This window comes from Saccoglossus kowalevskii, chromosome 22 (assembly GCF_978046115.1).
Source record: "Saccoglossus kowalevskii chromosome 22, keSacKowa6.1, whole genome shotgun sequence".
Taxonomy (NCBI): domain Eukaryota; kingdom Metazoa; phylum Hemichordata; class Enteropneusta; family Harrimaniidae; genus Saccoglossus; species Saccoglossus kowalevskii.
Window position 1 is genome coordinate 7,713,814 of NC_140662.1, and position 18,911 is coordinate 7,732,724.

The 18,911-nt window shown below is 34.3% G+C and overlaps 1 protein-coding gene across 3 annotated transcripts in view; it reads left to right on the forward strand.

Annotated features, from left to right (window-relative positions):
• LOC100378114 (D-serine dehydratase-like) overlaps positions 1-18,911 on the forward strand; it is an 83,052-nt gene that overhangs the window by 51,896 nt on the left and 12,245 nt on the right. The window lies entirely within an intron of this gene.

Here is an 18,911-nt window from a genome sequence, read left to right on the forward strand (position 1 = left end):
ATAGCACAAACACAGCCGTGATATATCACATTGTCAAACCCATAGTGATCTCACAAACATGGCCCTCATATATCACATTGTCAAACCTATAGTGATGGCACAAACACAGCCGTGATATATTACATTGTCAAACCCATAGTGATGGCACAAACACAGCTGTGATATATCACATTGTCAAACCTATAGTGATGGCACAAACACAGCCGTGATATATCACATTGTCAAACCCATAGTGATGGTACAAACACGGCCGTGATATATCACATTGTCAAACCCATAGTGATGGCACAAACACAGCCGTGATATATAACATTGTCAAACCCATAGTGATCTCACAAACATGGCCCTCATATATCACATTGTCAAACCCATAGTGATGGCACAAACACAGCCGTGATATATCACATTGTCAAACCTATAGTGATGGCACAAACACAGCCGTGATATATCACATTGTCAAACCCATAGTGATGGCACAAACATGGCCATGATATATCACATTGTCAAACCCATAGTGATGGCACAAACACAGCCATGATATATCTCATTGTCAAACCCATAGTGATGGCACAAACACAGCCATGATATATCACATTGTCAAACCCATAGTGATGGCACAAACATGGCCATGATATATCACATTGTCAAACCCATAGTGATGGCACAAACACAGCCGTGATATATCACATTGTCAAACCCATAGTGATGGCACAAACACAGCCGTGATATATCACATTGTCAAACCCATAGTGATGGCACAAACACAGCCGTGATATATCACATTGTCAAATCTATAGTGATGGCACAAACATGGCCATGATATATCACATTGTCAAACCCATAGTGATGACACAAACATGACCATGATATATCACATTGTCAAACCCATAGTGATGGCACAAACACAGCCGTGATATATCACATTGTCAAACCCATAGTGATGGCACAAACACAGCCGTGATATATCACATTGTCAAACCCATAGTGATGACACAAACATAGCCATGATATATCACATTGTCAAACCCATTGTGATGGCACAAACACAGCCGTGATATATCACATTGTCAAATCCATAGTGATGGCACAAACATGGCCATGATATATCACATTGTCAAACCCATAGTGATGACACAAACATGGCCATGATATATCACGTTGTCAAACCCATAGTGATGGCACAAACACAGCCGTGATATATCACATTGTCAAACCCATAGTGATGGCACAAACACAACCATGATATATCACATTGTCAAACCCATAGTGATGGCACAAACACGGCCGTGATATATCACATTGTCAAACCCATAGTGATGGCACAAACACAGCCGTGATATATCACATTGTCAAATCCATAGTGATGGCACAAACACAGCCCTGATATATCACATTGTCAAACCCATAGTGATGGCACAAACACAGCCGTGATATATCACATTGTCAAACCCATAGTGATGACACAATCATAGCCATGATATATCACATTGTCAAACCCATAGTGATGGCACAAATATGGCCATGATATATCACATTGTCAAACCCATAGTGATGACACAAACACAGCCGTGATATATCACATTGTCAAACCCATAGTGATGGCACAAACACAACCGTGATATATCACATTGTCAAACCCATAGTGATGGCACAAACACGGCCGTGATATATCACATTGTCAAACCCATAGTGATGGCACAAACACAGCCGTGATATATCACATTGTCAAACCCATAGTGATGGCACAAACACAGCCGTGATATATCACATTGTCAAACCCATAGTGATGGCACAAACACAGCCGTGATATATCACATTGTCAAACCCATAGTGATGGCACAAACACAGCTGTGATATATCACATTGTCAAATCCATAGTGATGGCACAAACACAGCCGTGATATATCACATTGTCAAACCCATAGTGATGGCACAAACACAGCCGTGATATATCACATTGTCAAACCTGTAGTGGTAACACAATATAGCCTGAGAATAGAGTGATATCACATTGTCAAATCAGTGAATTATTTCCACTTCAGTTTTTGGCAGAGAAAACCAAAAAATAGTTGTCAATTAAATTTATTTGAAATATGAAATATAGCGATGAATATCATAACACGCCAGAATCAATATGTTAAGATACTGAACACTTTGTTCATTTTATTTCCTTTTCATATTCAGTGACAAGAAAGTCAGAGTGGAATCGTAACATTTTAAAAGGCCAGATATAAAGCTGTTCATTTAAATGATTGCCGATAGAGTACGTTTGCACAGGATATGTTGTGATCCATTTCCTTTTGTGTCTATCATGGTTCCAGTGTTTGTATAGTATTCAGTGCAAGAAGCTGTCACTATTCTCTGATACATTAATATTGTAATGGATTCACTATTCCCTGTCACGCCTAATTCTTTCAACTTGCCATCATTATAGAGGTCATTTAGTCATCCAGTCAGATTTTGTATACATCTATTGAATTGTTTTTTGCTGGATTTCTGTTGAATTTCACTTTGCGCATTTCAAATTGCATTTCCACTTTGCAAAGTGCGAAGTAAAAATGTGTTAAAATGATGCTGTTTTAGCTTTAAAAATATGGTATATCGAAGTAGATATCCTGCTCTCATTTTCCACTTATTCTATTTTGAAAGTGCTGGAGTGTCTTGTCCCTTAGACAACGTATTGTCTAGAATGTCTTCAAGGACAGACAAAGCCTCCTAACACAGTTAGTGTATATTGCTTACAAATCTAGTTTAATTTAGGAGGCTTGTGTTAATTCTTTCTGCAGTTAATTTCTCATTACTCATTCACAATCTCGATGTTTGATGGTGTATACAGTAGTCAGGGGGCTTAGTCTTTTCCACGAAACGAAATGAAACAAAATAAAACGAAACGAAACGAAACCTTAACCCTAACCCTAACCTTAGATTTTGAACGACCTCAAACATCGTCACGTCCGTATTTCACAGTGTGAAATTTTCTCAGATATTATTGGGCCAATGAAAAAAAAATGCGAGTTAGGGTTAGGGTTAGGGTTTGGGTTTGGGTTTTGTTTCGTTTCGTTTCGTTTCGTTTCGTTTCGTTTCGTTTCGTGGAAAAGACTAAGCCTAGTCAGGGAATGTACATGTATGGTAGCTCACAGATTTGCAAAAAGTTGATGCCACTTCAAATTTTTGGTGCAAGCACTGCAGAGCTAGATTGGTCCTTTTACTTGCCTTGTTTGCTGTTACTTGCACAAAGCTTAGATCTAAGATTGGTCCTAAGATCTGGTAATCTTGGCTTATTTATGTTTTTGTTTGGATTTTTGTGTCAGCCATCTTTCAACGTATAATGTTTGGGAACTGAATATTTCCTGTATCTCCCAAAAATGTGTGCCCATTAATGTTACTGTCTGTATGTCTGGCAATAATAATAAAAAGAATTAGGATAAGAGTAATAATAATGATAATAATATAATAATAAAGTTATTTCCTCTTTAGAAATTTTTTTTTTCATAGGCTATCTGAAACTGTTTTAAATAGTTACGATATATGTAACTGTACATATTTTGTTTTGTGTTCTTTTTGCATACATCATTAGATAGTTATGCGTGTTATTTGTTTTGAGATCTTGTTATAGTGCTGAAAATTCATCAAAATCAAGCATTTTGAATCGTGTTTAGATTTTTTTTTTATTTATCATTGAACATAATGGGACCTATATGCACATCACTTTTCTCTGCAGATTGCATTCAAAATGGCCGACTGACAGCCATGCATCTTGTTTTATACATTCTGTTATATCTATATTTAGCTATATCTATAGGACAAGCCCTGACTAATCATACTCAAATTTCACACATACATCATACATTTTGAGATACATATGCATTCATTAAGTTTGTGCCATACAGATACAGATACAGATACAGCTACAGATACAGATACTAGGTGATGATAACAGTCATTTGTCATACCTTGACAGCTATTATCACCCACAATAAATATAACAAATCACCATACAGAGACTGACTCATCATAATTCTTATAGATATTTTTTATTTCTCATTATCGTCTTTGATGATGAATACAATTGTTGAACTGTGTTGTCGTCAAGGAAACACCTGTCCTGTATAAGACATTTATTGAGGAAACCCTGTTGTTAGATTTGACAGGCTTCAACAGATTTGAGTCATTCCAGCACTTCATTGCCTGCATGGATTCTTTGTTTATGTATAGCTATACATCCATTAAATCATTAGTGGTTAGGTAATCACCATGAAACTCGCAGAGAGAATGATGTCATATCAGCTGGGGACAATTGTCGTTCAGTTTTTCAATTGAAATTTATAATAGGCCACTTTCATGACCCCTAAAGGTCACACATCCTGGTACTTTTGTTGGTATGACTGCATCAAAAACATACACAATTAGGGTGTTTTTTTGTTACAACTGTGTTTCTTTTTTTCTTCCATATATATATTGTAAGAATTATTTCAGAATTATATATTGTAAGATTGAGTGTCATAAATCATATTTAAAGTTTACATAACCCAGTTTTGAATTTCTATCAAATCTTATTCAAAGCCTGTCACAATTCTGTGAAGTTTTCCCGAATTTGGCCAAAAAATGTTTAGGGTCGGGCAGTAAAAAATTAGGTAGGAACTACACATTTTTTTTTTCTCTCGGCCTAAATAACATGTCATGATTATTGTTATCACAGAATTCATAAATGGCATGAAAATTTTTTTTTTGTGTTAAGAAAATGTCTAAAATTTGGTTTATGTAAAGTAAAATTCCGATGATCTCCACTTCGGAGTCTTGACCGTAATCTTTTATCCCTTGTGAAGCAAATTATTGTTGTCACTCGTGTGCGAAGCACACAATGGGAGTCTTTGCAGGTAGTGTGTCTGTATGTGTGTGTGTGTGTGTCTGTATATGTGTGTGTGTGTTCCACTGATATCTCAAGAACCATACATTTATTTTTGATGAAACTTGGTGCATAGATGCTCTGGGCCAATGCACAGATTTGATTAGGTTTTGGTAAAAATCCATGCATAATTAGCTGATTTTTAGCTGTTCCTAACTGTTCCACTTATATCTAAAGAACCACTCATTGGATTTTGATGAAACTTGGCACATATATGCTCCAAACTAATGCGCAGATTTGATTAGTTTTGGGTAAAAATCTGTGCAATATTAATTACCTAATTTGCATAATGATTAATCTATTTTCGGCTTTTCCACTGATATCTCAAGTACTAATCATCACATTTCAATAAAACTTGGTACATAGATGTCATAGGACACTGCATAAACCTGATAGTTTTTAGTGTAATATCAGTACATATTAATTACCTAATTTGTATAATTAATTAATTTTCAGCTTTTGATATTTCAAGTAGTAATCATCACATTTCAATGAAACTTGATACATAGATATCATAGGACACTGCACAAACCTGATAGTTTTCAGGGGAATATCAGTACATATTAATTACCTAATTTGCATAATTAATTAATTTTCAGCTTGTGATATTTTAAGTAGTAATCATCACATTTCAATGAAACTTGGTACATAGATGTCATAGGACACTGCACAGACCTGATATTTTTCAGGGGAATATCAGTACATATTATTTACCTAATTTGCATAATTAATTTTCAGCTTTTGATATTTCAAGTAGTAATCATCACATTTCAATGACACTTGGTACATAGTTACTTAAGGACTGTTCAAATCCAGGATTAGTTTTTGGGTAAACATTTGTGCATATTAATTACCTTATTAGCATAATTAGTTAATTTTCAGCTTTTTGCCTGATATCTCAAGTACTAATCATCATATTTCAATGAGACTTGTTACATAGACCTTCTAGGACTATGTAGAGACCTGATTAGTTTTAGGGTGAATAATTGTGGATATTAATTACCTAATTTGCATAATTAGTTAATTTGTTCCATGAATGTTCCACTGATACATATAGAACCATGAATTGGATTTTAATGAAACTTTTAAAGAGAACTATGCAGAGACCCAATTAGTTTTTTAGTAATTATTTATGCTTATTAATCACCTAATTAACATAATTAATTAACACTGATATCTTAATTACTGATCATCACATTTGAATAAAATTTGGTACGTAAATGCTCTAGGACAATAGACAGGCCTGATTAATTTTGGGTTAAAATTTGTTCATATTAATTTTCTAATTAACAAAATAATTCATAATTTTATTGTTCAGTTCTGTTCATATTAGTTACCTGATTTACATAATTAGTTTTCAGCTTTTCCATCAATATCTCATGTACAAGCAATTTTGAATTAATTTTTAATGTGTCTTCAATACTCTCAGCACACGGGAGTTCTTTTTAAGCTTTCTTTGATTTTCATACTTTTTTTCAAACATTCTGATCGAAAGCTGTAGGAAAAGAAATATTATGTTCATTTGGTCCAGGTTGAACAAGGAAATTATATTAAAATATTCAATTATGTGCACTATTTGTGGTAAAAAAATCAACAGGTCAATCTTTCCACTGCCTTGGGTCATAGGTCATACATGTACTAGTATTCTGATGTAAATTGTGATAGTTTGTATCAAGTATTCTGATTGGTCAATTGATGTAATCAAAGATTTGTTCCATTTGCTGTGAATTTTTTTTTTCTTTCAAATTTTGTCTGAAATACGTCTTACAACCATTCTGAGAATTATTCAAACAATCAATATGTCAGCACTAGCACTTGCAGTTACAAAAAAAACAGATCAGGAGAGACAACAGTGACATTCAATGTCCGCAACTATCGCCTGGCACAAAAACATTTATATAAAAAAAAAAACAATCAGTTAGCAAGATTGCTGGTAACTTTGCAATAAAAAATATTTTTCTTGGCTTTGTTCTAAACTTTACGACATTGATTGAGAGATGCCATGCTGTGTGTAATTCACTATTTCATAACTATTCTTTATTTCATGTTTATTTTCATTTTATGTAATTCAAGAAATCGTAAAACACTTCTAAATAACCTGTTCTATTCTAATGGACACTTTTCATTTTGAAAAACTGCACTTTACCCCCCTCTAGTATAATAATGGAATGATCTAAACGGCATGCATGTAAGTAACGTCACCGTCAAGTCTAGATTTGACAAAAACCAAAGTGTTTTGCAAAATTGCAAATCATCTTGCCTGAATAATTCTCAGAATGGCTGTATAAGTTCACCAAAATATGGTCTTGAAAATGACTGAAATTTTATAAGCTAAATTATGTATTTGTTATTTACACAAGCTAAGAAATGCTTGCTATAGAATGAAATCAAATATATCAATTAAATTAAATATTAACTTGATGGCAATAAGCCCATTTTCATTTATTAATCAGTTTGCTTTCTGACAGCTTTGCATTACATGCCACTCAATAAATAATTTCATAATTATATAGAACTTTACTGAATCTATTGTGATGGCATCAAGTAATTAGCAAAGTATCTAAACAAAGTCAGTAATTAATAATTATTTTGACAGAAAAGTCCATCCACTAATCCTCCTAAAACTCAGTAACAGCAATGTTTGTTTAATTCATAATTATAATCTCTAATACTGACATAGCAAATCTGAAATTTCAAGTCCATTATAAATATTGACTTATTTTGTTTTTGTGACGTGCATTAATCAGCTTACATATCATAATCATTGGCTGATACAACGAGACATCAAGTATGTTAAGACTCTCGATTGTAGGCAAGCACACTCACAATTAAAAAATTCCAGTTGTGATTGCTATTCTATTCTATTCTATTCTATTCTATTCTATTCTATTCTATTCTATTCTATTCTATTCTATTCTATTCTATTCTATTCTATTCTATTCTATTCTATTCTTTTCAATTCTACTCTATTCTATTCTATTCTATTCTATTCTATTCTATTCTATTCTATTCTATTCTATTCTATTCTATTCCATTATTCCATTATTCTATTCTATTCTATTCTATTCTATTCTATTCTATTCTATTCTATTCTACTCTATTCTTTTCAATTCTACTCTACTCTACTCTACTCTATTCTATTCTATTCTATTCTATTCTATTCTATTCTATTCTATTCTATTCTATTCTATTCTATTCTATTCTATTCTATTCTATTCCATTCCATTCTATTCCATTCTATTCCATTCCATTCCATTCTATTTTATTCAGTGTATTTGGTTTATCATAAGACCTTGATGTACATCTTTGCGTTCATTCAGGTCTAAAATACTTTATTTTAGCTGGAGTTAATTTTCGCTGAAAAATACATTTTGATTGTTTTGTATGAAGTTTATTTCTGCTGACTTTTGATGAGTTATGAGTAAAATATACAAAAAACATATTTTCACTGGATTTTATTTTCATGATTTATCCCAAAAATAGGGAAAATAAATTGTACTTTACAGTAGTTTTGAAAAGTGCCCTGACTAAATGCATTCAGACTTTTGTGTTATAGTGATATAAATATTGTATTGTCTCTTTTGAATAGGGACATTTCTATCAGTTGTTAGCAATAAATATAACAGAAACTAGAAAGTAGTACATGTGCAAGTAACATCAACAAAATTAAGCAATTTCATTTTGTATTGTGATGCACCTGTTTATAAAACTTCCAATGCTTTGATCATTTCCTCATCTCTGTTTTTAAGTAGATAAATAAGTTTCTGGAATGAATTGGTCATTTTATCTAGGAATTCAATATCTGTCAGGATTTTTTGTTGGTCTAAATGATATTTAGAGCAAAATTGTAAAAAGAGTAATTCAACTTGAATCTTTATTAGCGAGCATTGTTTACAAATTCTATTTGACTCATGAACTTTTAAAGGGTCTTAGTTGTCTTTCACCTGTATTGACTGCTTGTTTTCACTATAATACCATAAGATATACATGTATATTGAAATATACCGGTAGAATATGATCTTTAGTACCAATGTATATTATAGGTTGATGTGTACTTGAATTGCCTGAGTACATACTTTTGCGGTATTCTTGTGATTATCTTATTATTACATTGTTTTTTTTCCATAATAATATAATTATAGATATAAACAGCGCAAAATGAAATGAATAATGTTTTGCAATGTACAAACATTTGCAATAAGTGATTCTATTGCATGTCACTTCTTTGTTCAAATGTAAAGTGAATGGGATGCACATTTTCCAAATAAGGAAGACATCCAATCGCACATATAACACTTTGTAACAGGTCCGTATGTTTTATCAACGGATGAATTGTTTCAGGTGTATAATAATGTTTTATATTTATAAGTTGAATTATTTAAAACATTTTCTTTCTTAAAATAGCTAGGAGTCGTATGTAATATATTACTTTCTCATATCAGTGCACAGTGAAGAGCTCACTGAAGATTAGAATAGACTAAACTGAAAATAAATTGCTTCAATAACAGTATCTCCATGGAAACAATTGCTCAATTGATAAAACAATTGAAGCAGCAATCAACATATATGTCCCTAATTACGATGTATGTTACGCCTAGCGAACTCTGAGTGAGATATCGTTTACGGCAGGCATTGCCTACTGATATACATTTACCAATTGATACCATTCATCATGGGTAAATGGGTAAATCCATTGCTTATTTCATTGATTATTTTTGCCATTAAACTTCTGACCCTATTATCTAGTGAGTACCACAACAAATTTAGAATACATATGAAATATATACTTGAACTTGAGCTTAAAGGGCGGTATGTTCGATATGGGACTCATAGCGACATACACAACATGGGTAAAATATTTATTTACATGAAATTCAAACACATGCTGCGCGTCGACCACTGCGCTTTAAACCTGAGCCCAATTTCTTCAGTAAGCCATTTAATCATTTATTAGCTTTGCTGTCGACTTTGTCGAGCAGAGATCAAGATATGAGTAATTGTCCGTCGTCATCTCTGTCAACTTTTTCGAGTTCTTTTTGAAAACAAGTCTGATTGCTTTGATACTTACATGTATATATGTACCTTGGGTAGGTTTGTTCATTAGTCCCCGTTCGGACGCAGTCCGAAAACGGGGACTTATGTTTTGCCCTGTGTGCGTCCGTCCGTGCGTCCGTGATCACCTGTATCTCGAACATGCATGGACCGATTAAGTTCAAACTTCACTCATACATCACACATTATATGGGACATATGCACATGCATTTTTTTCATGATCCGATTAACGATAGCTGAATAGCGGCCATTTTAAGGCCGAAAATGTATCAAAATCGCACATTTTCACCATTCCGGACCCGGATCTCAGTTATGCATGGACGGATTTCATTCAAATTTGGTACATACATTAAACATAATAGGACCTTGATGCATGTCATTTTTTTTTTCGGATCAAGTTCGAAATAGCCGACTGGCGGCCATTTTGTTTTAAAGAATTCAGTTCTGGATCCGTATCCGAGACATGTCTGGATTGATCAAGTTCAAACTTCACACACACAAGGTACATCATGTCACAAATATGTATGTGCATTTGTTTCATGATCTCATTAACGATAGCCAAATGGGGGCCGCTTTAAGGCCGAAAATGCATTGAAATCGCACATTTTCACCATTCCGGACCCGTATCTCAGTTATGCATGGATGGATTTTGTTCAAATTTGGTACATACATTAAACATAATAGGACCTTGATGCACGTCTTTTTTTTTTTTGGATCAAGTTCGAAATAGCCGACTGGCGGCCATTTTGTTTTAAAGAATTCAGTTCTGGATCCGTATCCGAGACATGTCTGGATTGATCAAGTTCAAACTTCACACACACAAGGTACATCATGTTACAAATAGATATGTGCATTTGTTTCATGATCTCATTAACAATAGCGGAATGATGGCCATTTTAAGGCCGAAAATGCATCAAAATCACGTATTTTCACGATTCCAGAACCGGATCTCAGTCATGCATGGATGGATTTTGTTCAGATTTAGCACAAAGTGTTGTACATATGCAGGTGCATTTCGGTCATGATCTGCTTTGAATGTATATGTCACTCAAATATGAACGGAATGGGGACGTGTCATTGACAATGACTTGTTTCATAATGATATCTTCAATTCCCTAATTTCGATGAATATTTTTGTCATTTTTAGTAAAAAGTGATATTTTCAACTTCTTGTTGTGAATTGGAAGTTTGATTGCTTTGATATTATACATAAAGGTACTACAGGTAGACCTCTCTTAGATTTGTTAAATTCGTGATGATATTTCATTCCTCCAATTGAAATGTGTATTGCTAACAGCGGCCCTTATCTCAGCCAAGAGGCTGATAGTTTGTTTATGTTTAGGGCTTGTGACAAAAAATATTATATTTAATATACTATTTTGACAATGCTTTCGTGTTATCGCATAATTGTTGTAAATCTGACCAACATCTTCACAATTGCTGTATAATACACAGCCACACAAACAATATAACTAAATAGGATTGGGTGTATGTGATCTTACGATACCAGTACTGTAGTTATCAACATTGCAATCCAAGTTGACCATAAGTAACACATATTATGACTGTATTTGATCACGGCTAATTTCAAGTTAAATTGTCAGTAATATTTTGTTTGAAGTCCTTGGCATGTGAGGTGGTATGTAACTGTTAAGATATTCACAAGATATCAACATCAGAATTGTCATGGCAATAAATGTAGAACAATGTTGGTATATTATGATGTCATTAAGTCACCACTGGATCAAGTCACAATGTACTTGCGCTGTAAAGCAGTATTTTCCGCATGACTAAAACATTAATTTCACATCACTTTCTTCTAAATTTATTATTTTCATTGAACCGTGTCCTCTTAATTGATTTTACTTAAAAAAAATGGAGCTTCTATTCTATTCTATTCTATTCTATTCTATTCTATTCTATTCTATTCTATTCTATTCTATTCTATTCTATTCTATTCTGTTCTATTCTATTCTATTCTATTCTATTCTATTCTATTCTATTCCTAAATTTATGCAATAAAGTCAACAAGCAAAACATAATAATTTAAAAACGGTTGATTGTCGAAAATATCAGTAAAGTTAAAAAAAAATATGAGTATTAAAATTAAGAAAGCAGCATTTATTATGAATTTGTTTGTATGTAGATCGATAATCACCAAAATATGTTTTGATCAGTGTAACTTGAGAAGTAGTAATTTCCTGATTTGATGTTTGGCCAAGTTACTCAATATCTGAATGACTTAAACATTTTTCTGACAACACAATTTGGGCTTGCCCATAATGAAGTGGAGAGAACCCTATAAAAACCAACCTGTGTACATTATGTGTAAATAAGAAACCTATAAAAACCAGCCAGTGTACATTATATGTTCATTAGAAACATACAAAAACCTATCTGTGTACATTATGTGAAATTAGAAATCTATAAAAACCTACCTATGTACATTATTTGTGAATTAGAGACCTATAAAACCTACCTGTGTACATTATGTGTAAATTAGAAACCTACAAAAACCTTCCTGTGTACATTATGTGTGTGCGAATTAAAAATCTATAAAAACCTACCTGTGTACATTATGTGTAAATTAGAAACCTATAAAAACCAACCACTGTACATTATATGTCAATTAAAAACTTCTAAAAATCCAACCTATGTACATTATGTGAAATTAGAAAGCTATAAAAACCTACCTATGTACATTAGTTGTGAATTAGAAACCTATAAAACCTACCTGTGTACATTGCATGTATGTGTGAAATTGGAAACCTGTAAAAATAAGAACACCTCAGTTCGCAATTTGGCCAAGTTGATTTAGTTACATTAGGTGGATTTGTTAATGTTTTATGGTCATTAACTCAAATACAATATACATATGCTAATGAGCCCTATATTCCAAACATGTTCACATAGCTTCATTATATTGTTAAATGTTCATTTATGTTGCATCTGGGTCCTTCAATCGAACCTGTTCAAACCATAAATTGCTTTTAAATAGTTACATAGTCTGCAATTGACACTGTGTCATTTTCATGCTTGCTTCCCCTTGTGATGAGTTTTAGTATTTCCCTTGAGAGATGTTTCTAACATCTATATTTGTTTGATAGATTGTAATATATGAGACTATTGTACATGACTGCACAATAATATTAGGAAGAGTAAATGTGTACTTATTGATACAATAAATTATTGGCGCAAAGGATCATGGGAGCTGTAAATGTATACTTATATAAGACTTGTTATTTTAATGGATTAATAATGCAAAGGATCATGGGAGCTGTAAATGTGTACTTATATAAGACTTGTTATTTAAATGGATTAATAATGCAAAGGATCATGGGAGCTGTAAATGTGTAGTTATATACAACTTGTTATTAAAATGGATTAATAATGCAGAGGATCATGGGAGCTGTAAATGTGTACTTATATAAGACTTGTTATTTAAATGGATTAATAATGCAAAGGATTATGGGAGCTGTAAATGTGTACTTATATAAGATTTGTTATTTAAATGGATTAATGCAAAGGATCATGGGAGCTGTAAATGTGTACTTATATAAGACTTGTTATTTAAATGGATTAATAATGCAAAGGATTATGGGAGCTGTAAATGTGTACTTATATAAGATTTGTTATTTAAATGGATTAATGCAAAGGATCATGGAAGCTGTAAATGTGTACTTATATAAGACTTGTTATTTAAATGGATTAATAATGCAAAGGATTATGGGAGCTGTAAATGTGTACTTATATAAGATTTGTTATTTAAATGGATTAATGCAAAGGATCATGGGAGCTGTAAATGTGTACTTATTTTTGTACAATATAAGACTTGTTATTTAAATGGATTAATAATGCAAAGGATCATGGGAGCTGTAAATATGTGCTTATTTTTTGATTCATGATAAATTTCTATTATCAGGCAAATCCATTATACTCTGTTGAAATCCAAACATTATTCCTGAAGAAAAAAAACTAAACAGGTTTAGGAAATGGAATAATATTCCATAAAATGTTTTCAACATAAACATTATGAAAAGTCTAGATATGTACTAAGTATATACAACAAACAATTCTACAGCCTTTTCCAAAACAGTTGATAGAGAATGTCATGTTTTCCATCAATTATATAGACTTGACAGTATACTGAATTGAACCATCTGTTCCAACATTGACAAGATTGTTATCACTGATGTTAAACTAAATCCATTGAGACTTGTTCTATTTCACGATGATTAAAATCTCATATATTCATTCTACAATTGATTGTACTTGTACAGTGTCTAAACCAACAAAAAATCTACAACTTTTCCAAACTGAATAATTTCAGAAAAACCTCAGTAAACTCAATAAATTATTAAACAAGGTTCATGAGTAATTAACAACATTAAATTATTTAATATATTCTAGCCAAACATAGTTGAAAATTAAGACACGTTTGCCATAGATGACAACAGTCAGTTATATAAATTATTCTGAGTTGATGGTGTCTTCTCAATTATTACTAGTTGATAGTTTATACTAAATTATTAATAGTTGATGTTTACTCAATTATTACTAGTTGATAGTTTATACTAAATTATTAATAGTTGATGTTTACTCAATTATTACTAGTTGATAGTTTATACTTACTTATTAATAGTTGATGTTTACTCAATTATTACTAGTTGATAGTTTATACTAAATTAATACTAGTTGATAGTTTATACTACATTATTACTAGTTGATGGTGTCTATTAAATTAATACTACACTGTAGTTGATGATGTCTACTAAATTATTACTAGTTGATGGTGTCTACTCAATTATTACTAATTGATAGTTTATACTAAATTATTACTAGTTGATGGTGTCTACTCAATTAATACTAGTTGATGGTGTCTATTCAATTATTACTAGTTGATGGTGTCAACTCAATTATTACCAGTTGATAGTTTATACTAAATTATTAATAGTTGATGATGTCTACTAAATTAATACTAGTTGATGGTGTCAACTCAATTATTACTAGTTGATAGTTTCTACTAAATTATTGAATAAACGTTTTCAATAAAATTGTGCTTTTAAAAAAATCTTGGTTTTAATTTTGCTTAATTTGCTGACTGGAAAATGAACTAAATTAAAACCCAGCGAATATGTAAACTTTAGCAAAGAACACATTATCTAAATGATAAAACCGTGAATTTAAAACCCACTGAATATGCCTGAAATGGTAAATCAGTGAAATTTAAACGCAGTGAAAATTATAAATGTGTTTTCCCCAGGACTTGTTTATCAAGATTCAAATATGTTATCATGGAAGTATATGATTACAAAATATCGTCTTGTTATTTAAGATTATTTCAATTGAAGAAGAACTTTGTCTGCATGGTACAATAGAAGGACATACGTGTGGTAGCTGAACATGTTGCTTAGTAACAGTCAACCTGAAATAAAGTAAGGTCATAAATTCTTGAATAATCTGAGTTTATTTAATAGATACACAATAAATTTTGTAATCACTCATTTCCATGGCAACCATCATCAAGTTGAGCATTTCAGTATAAAATATTGTTAACTGTTTGCAGTAATCAATGAATGTCGCATTTTGTAAATAATTGTGACTTAGTAACCATATATAGATTAATTCTGTCACGTCTTATACTACAGATATTATTATAGTAACGATAGTAATTTTATAAAATTATACTTTATGACATCATATCCTTCCCTCCAATAAAACATTTTCAATCATTTCTATGAGGTAATTGAGGCCATCTTTAGAGGGCAGTTCTTGAGATAAGTCGCAATTTCCCCCAAAATAGAATGCAATTATCAAATATTTTCCAATCTTGACACCTATCTAAAATAGAGGTTGTCAAACACCTGCACATAATGGGTTTAATTGATTTGTTTTTTAAAGTTTACCAATAGTGATTGTCATGTGGTGGCTGTCTTGTGGTGGCTGTCTTGTGGTGGCTGTCTTGTATGCTGGTTGTCATGTGGTGGCTGTCTTGTATGCTGGTTGTCATGTGGTTGCTGTCTTGTATGGTGGCTGTATTGTATGCTGGTTGTCAATAGGCGACTGTCTTGTGTGGTGGCTGTCTTGTATAGTGGTTGTCATGTGGTGGCTGTCTTGTATGCTGGTTGTCATGTGGTGGCTGTCTTGTATGCTGGTTGTCATGTGGTGGCTGTCTTGTATGGTGGTTGTCATGTGGTGACTGTCTTGTATGGTGTTGTCATGTGGTGACTGTCTTGTATGGTGTTGTCATGTGTAGGCTGTCTTGTATGCTGGTTGTCCTGTGGTGGTTGTCTTGTATGCTGGTTGTCATGTGGTGGCTGTCTTGTATGGTGGTTGTCATGTGGTTGCTGTCTTGTATGGTGGCTGTCTTGTATGGTGGTTGTCATGTGGTGGCTGTCTTGTATGGTGGTTGTCATGTGGTTGCTGTCTTGTATGGTGGCTGTATTGTATGGTGGTTGTCAATAGGCGACTGTCTTATGTGGTGGCTGTCTTGTATGGTGGTTGTCATGTGGTGACTGTCTTGTATGGTGTTGTCGTGTGGTGGCTGTCTTGTATGGTGGTTGTTGTGTGGTGGCTGTCTTGTGTGCTGGTTGTCATGTGGTGGATGTCTTGTATGCTGGTTGTCCTGTGGTAGTTATGTGGTTGTTGTCTTGTATGGTGGCTGTCCTGTATGCTGGTTGTTATGTGTTGGCTGTCTTGTGTGCTGGTTGCCATGTGGTGGTTGTCAATAGGTGACTGTCTTGTGTGGTGTCTGTCTTGTGTGCTGGTTGTCATGTGGTGGCTTTCTTGTATGCTGGTTGTCATGTGGTGGCTTTCTTGTATGCTTGTTTTCATGTGGCAGTTGTCATGTGGTGGCTGTCTTGTATGCTGGTGACTCTGTTGTATGGTGGTTGTCATGAGGTTGCTGTCTTGTATGGTGGTTGTCATGTTGTGGCTGTCTTGTATGTTGGTTGTCATGTGGTTGCTGTCTTGTATGGTGGTTGTCATGTGGTGGCTGTCTTGTATGGTGGTTGTCATGTGGTGACTGTCTTGTGTGCTGGTTTCCATGTGGTGGTTGTCAATAGATGACTGTCTTGTGTGGTGTCTGTCTTGTGTGCTGGTTGTCATGTGGTGGCTTTCTTGTATGCTGGTTGTCATGTGGTGGCTTTCTTGTATGCTTGTTTTCATGTGGCAGTTGTCATGTGGTGGCTGTCTTGTATGCTGGTGACTCTGTTGTATGGTGTTGTCGTGTGGTGGCTGTCTTGTATGGTGGTTGTTGTGTGGTGGCTGTCTTGTATGCTGGTTGTCATGTGGTGGATGTCTTGTATGCTGGTTGTCCTGTGGTAGTTATGTGGTTGCTGTCTTGTATGGTGGCTGTCCTGTATGCTGGTTGTTATGTGGTGGCTGTCTTGTATGCTGGTTGTTATGTGGTCGCTGTCTTGTATGCTGGTTGTCATGTGCTGGCTGTCTTGTGTGCTGGTTGCCATGTGGTGGCTTTCGTGTATGCTGGTTGTCATGTGGTGGCTTTCTTGTATACTTGTTGTCATGTGGTGGCTTTCTTGTATGCTTGTTTTCATGTGGCAGTTGCCATGTGGTGGCTGTCTTGTATGCTGGTGACTCTGTTGTATGGTGGTTGTCATGAGGTTGCTGTATTGTATGGTGGTTGTCATGTTGTGGCTGTCTTGTGTGGTGGTTGTCATGTGGTGGTTGTCATGTTGTGGTTGTCTTGTATGCTGGTTGTCATGTGGTGGCTGTCTTGTATGCTGGTTGTCATGTTGTGGCTGTCTTGTATGGTGGTTGTCATGTGGTGGTTGTCATGTGGTGGCTGTCTTGTATGGTGGTTGTCATGTGGTGGCTGTCTTGTATGGTGGTTGTCATGTGGTGGCTGTCTTGTATGCTGGTTGTCAATAGGCGACTGTCTTGTGTGGTGGTTGTCTTGTATGGTGGTTGTCATGTGGTGGTTATGTGGTTGTTGTCTTGTATGGTGGCTGTCATGTGGTGGCTGTCTTGTATGCTGGTTGCCCTGTGGTAGTTAAGTGGTTGATGTCTTGTATGGTGGCTGTCTTGTATGCTGGTTGTCAATAGGTGGCTGTCTTGTATGCTGGTTGTTATGTGGTGGCTGTCTTGTATGCTGGTTGTCATGTGGTGGCTGTCTTGTGTGCTGGTTGCCATGTGATGGTTGTCATGTAGTGACTGTCTTGTGTGGTGTTTGTCTTATATGCTGGTTGTCATGTGGTGGCTTTCTTGTATGCTTGTTGTCATGTGGTGGCTTTCTTGTATGCTTGTTGTCATGTGGTGGTTGTCATGTGGTGGCTGTCTTGTATGGTGGTTGTCAATATGTGACTGTCTTGTATGGTGGTTGTCATGTGGTGGCTGTCTTGTATGCTGGTTGTCATGTGGTGGTTGTCATGTGGTGGATGTCATGTGATGGCTGTCTTGTTTTGTGTCTGTATGGTACATGTTTGTCACAAAGTATGTCTTGGCTGTCTTATATGGTGGCTATTATGAGTGGTTGTCTTGTATTGTGGCTGTTATGAGGTGTCTGTTGTGAGGTGGCATTATATACCACAAGGTCAAAGGTCAGTTGGGCTCGCCATTTTACATGCATATCTATGAAACAAACACCAAATAATGAAGTAAGATAAAACAAAACGTTTATTTTTGGAAACAAGCAAGTCACATTGGTGCAAATCTATTCTTATATACACCACAAAAACTATATGGCAACACAACCTTGAAATCACCCTACACCACTGAATGAATATCATAATGGCTTGAATGCCTGAAGATAGTGTAACATATTATTTGTGACAAATATCACAAAGTCAAACTTGGATTTGAAATGAAACTCTAGGTTTGCAGTTGACTCAAAGCATAATATACAAGGCAGAAATTGATATGTGGAACAAAAACAGTCAACAAACAAGCTGCTCTCTGATTGGTCAGACTGTGAGGTATTAAGGTTGGGTAGCCA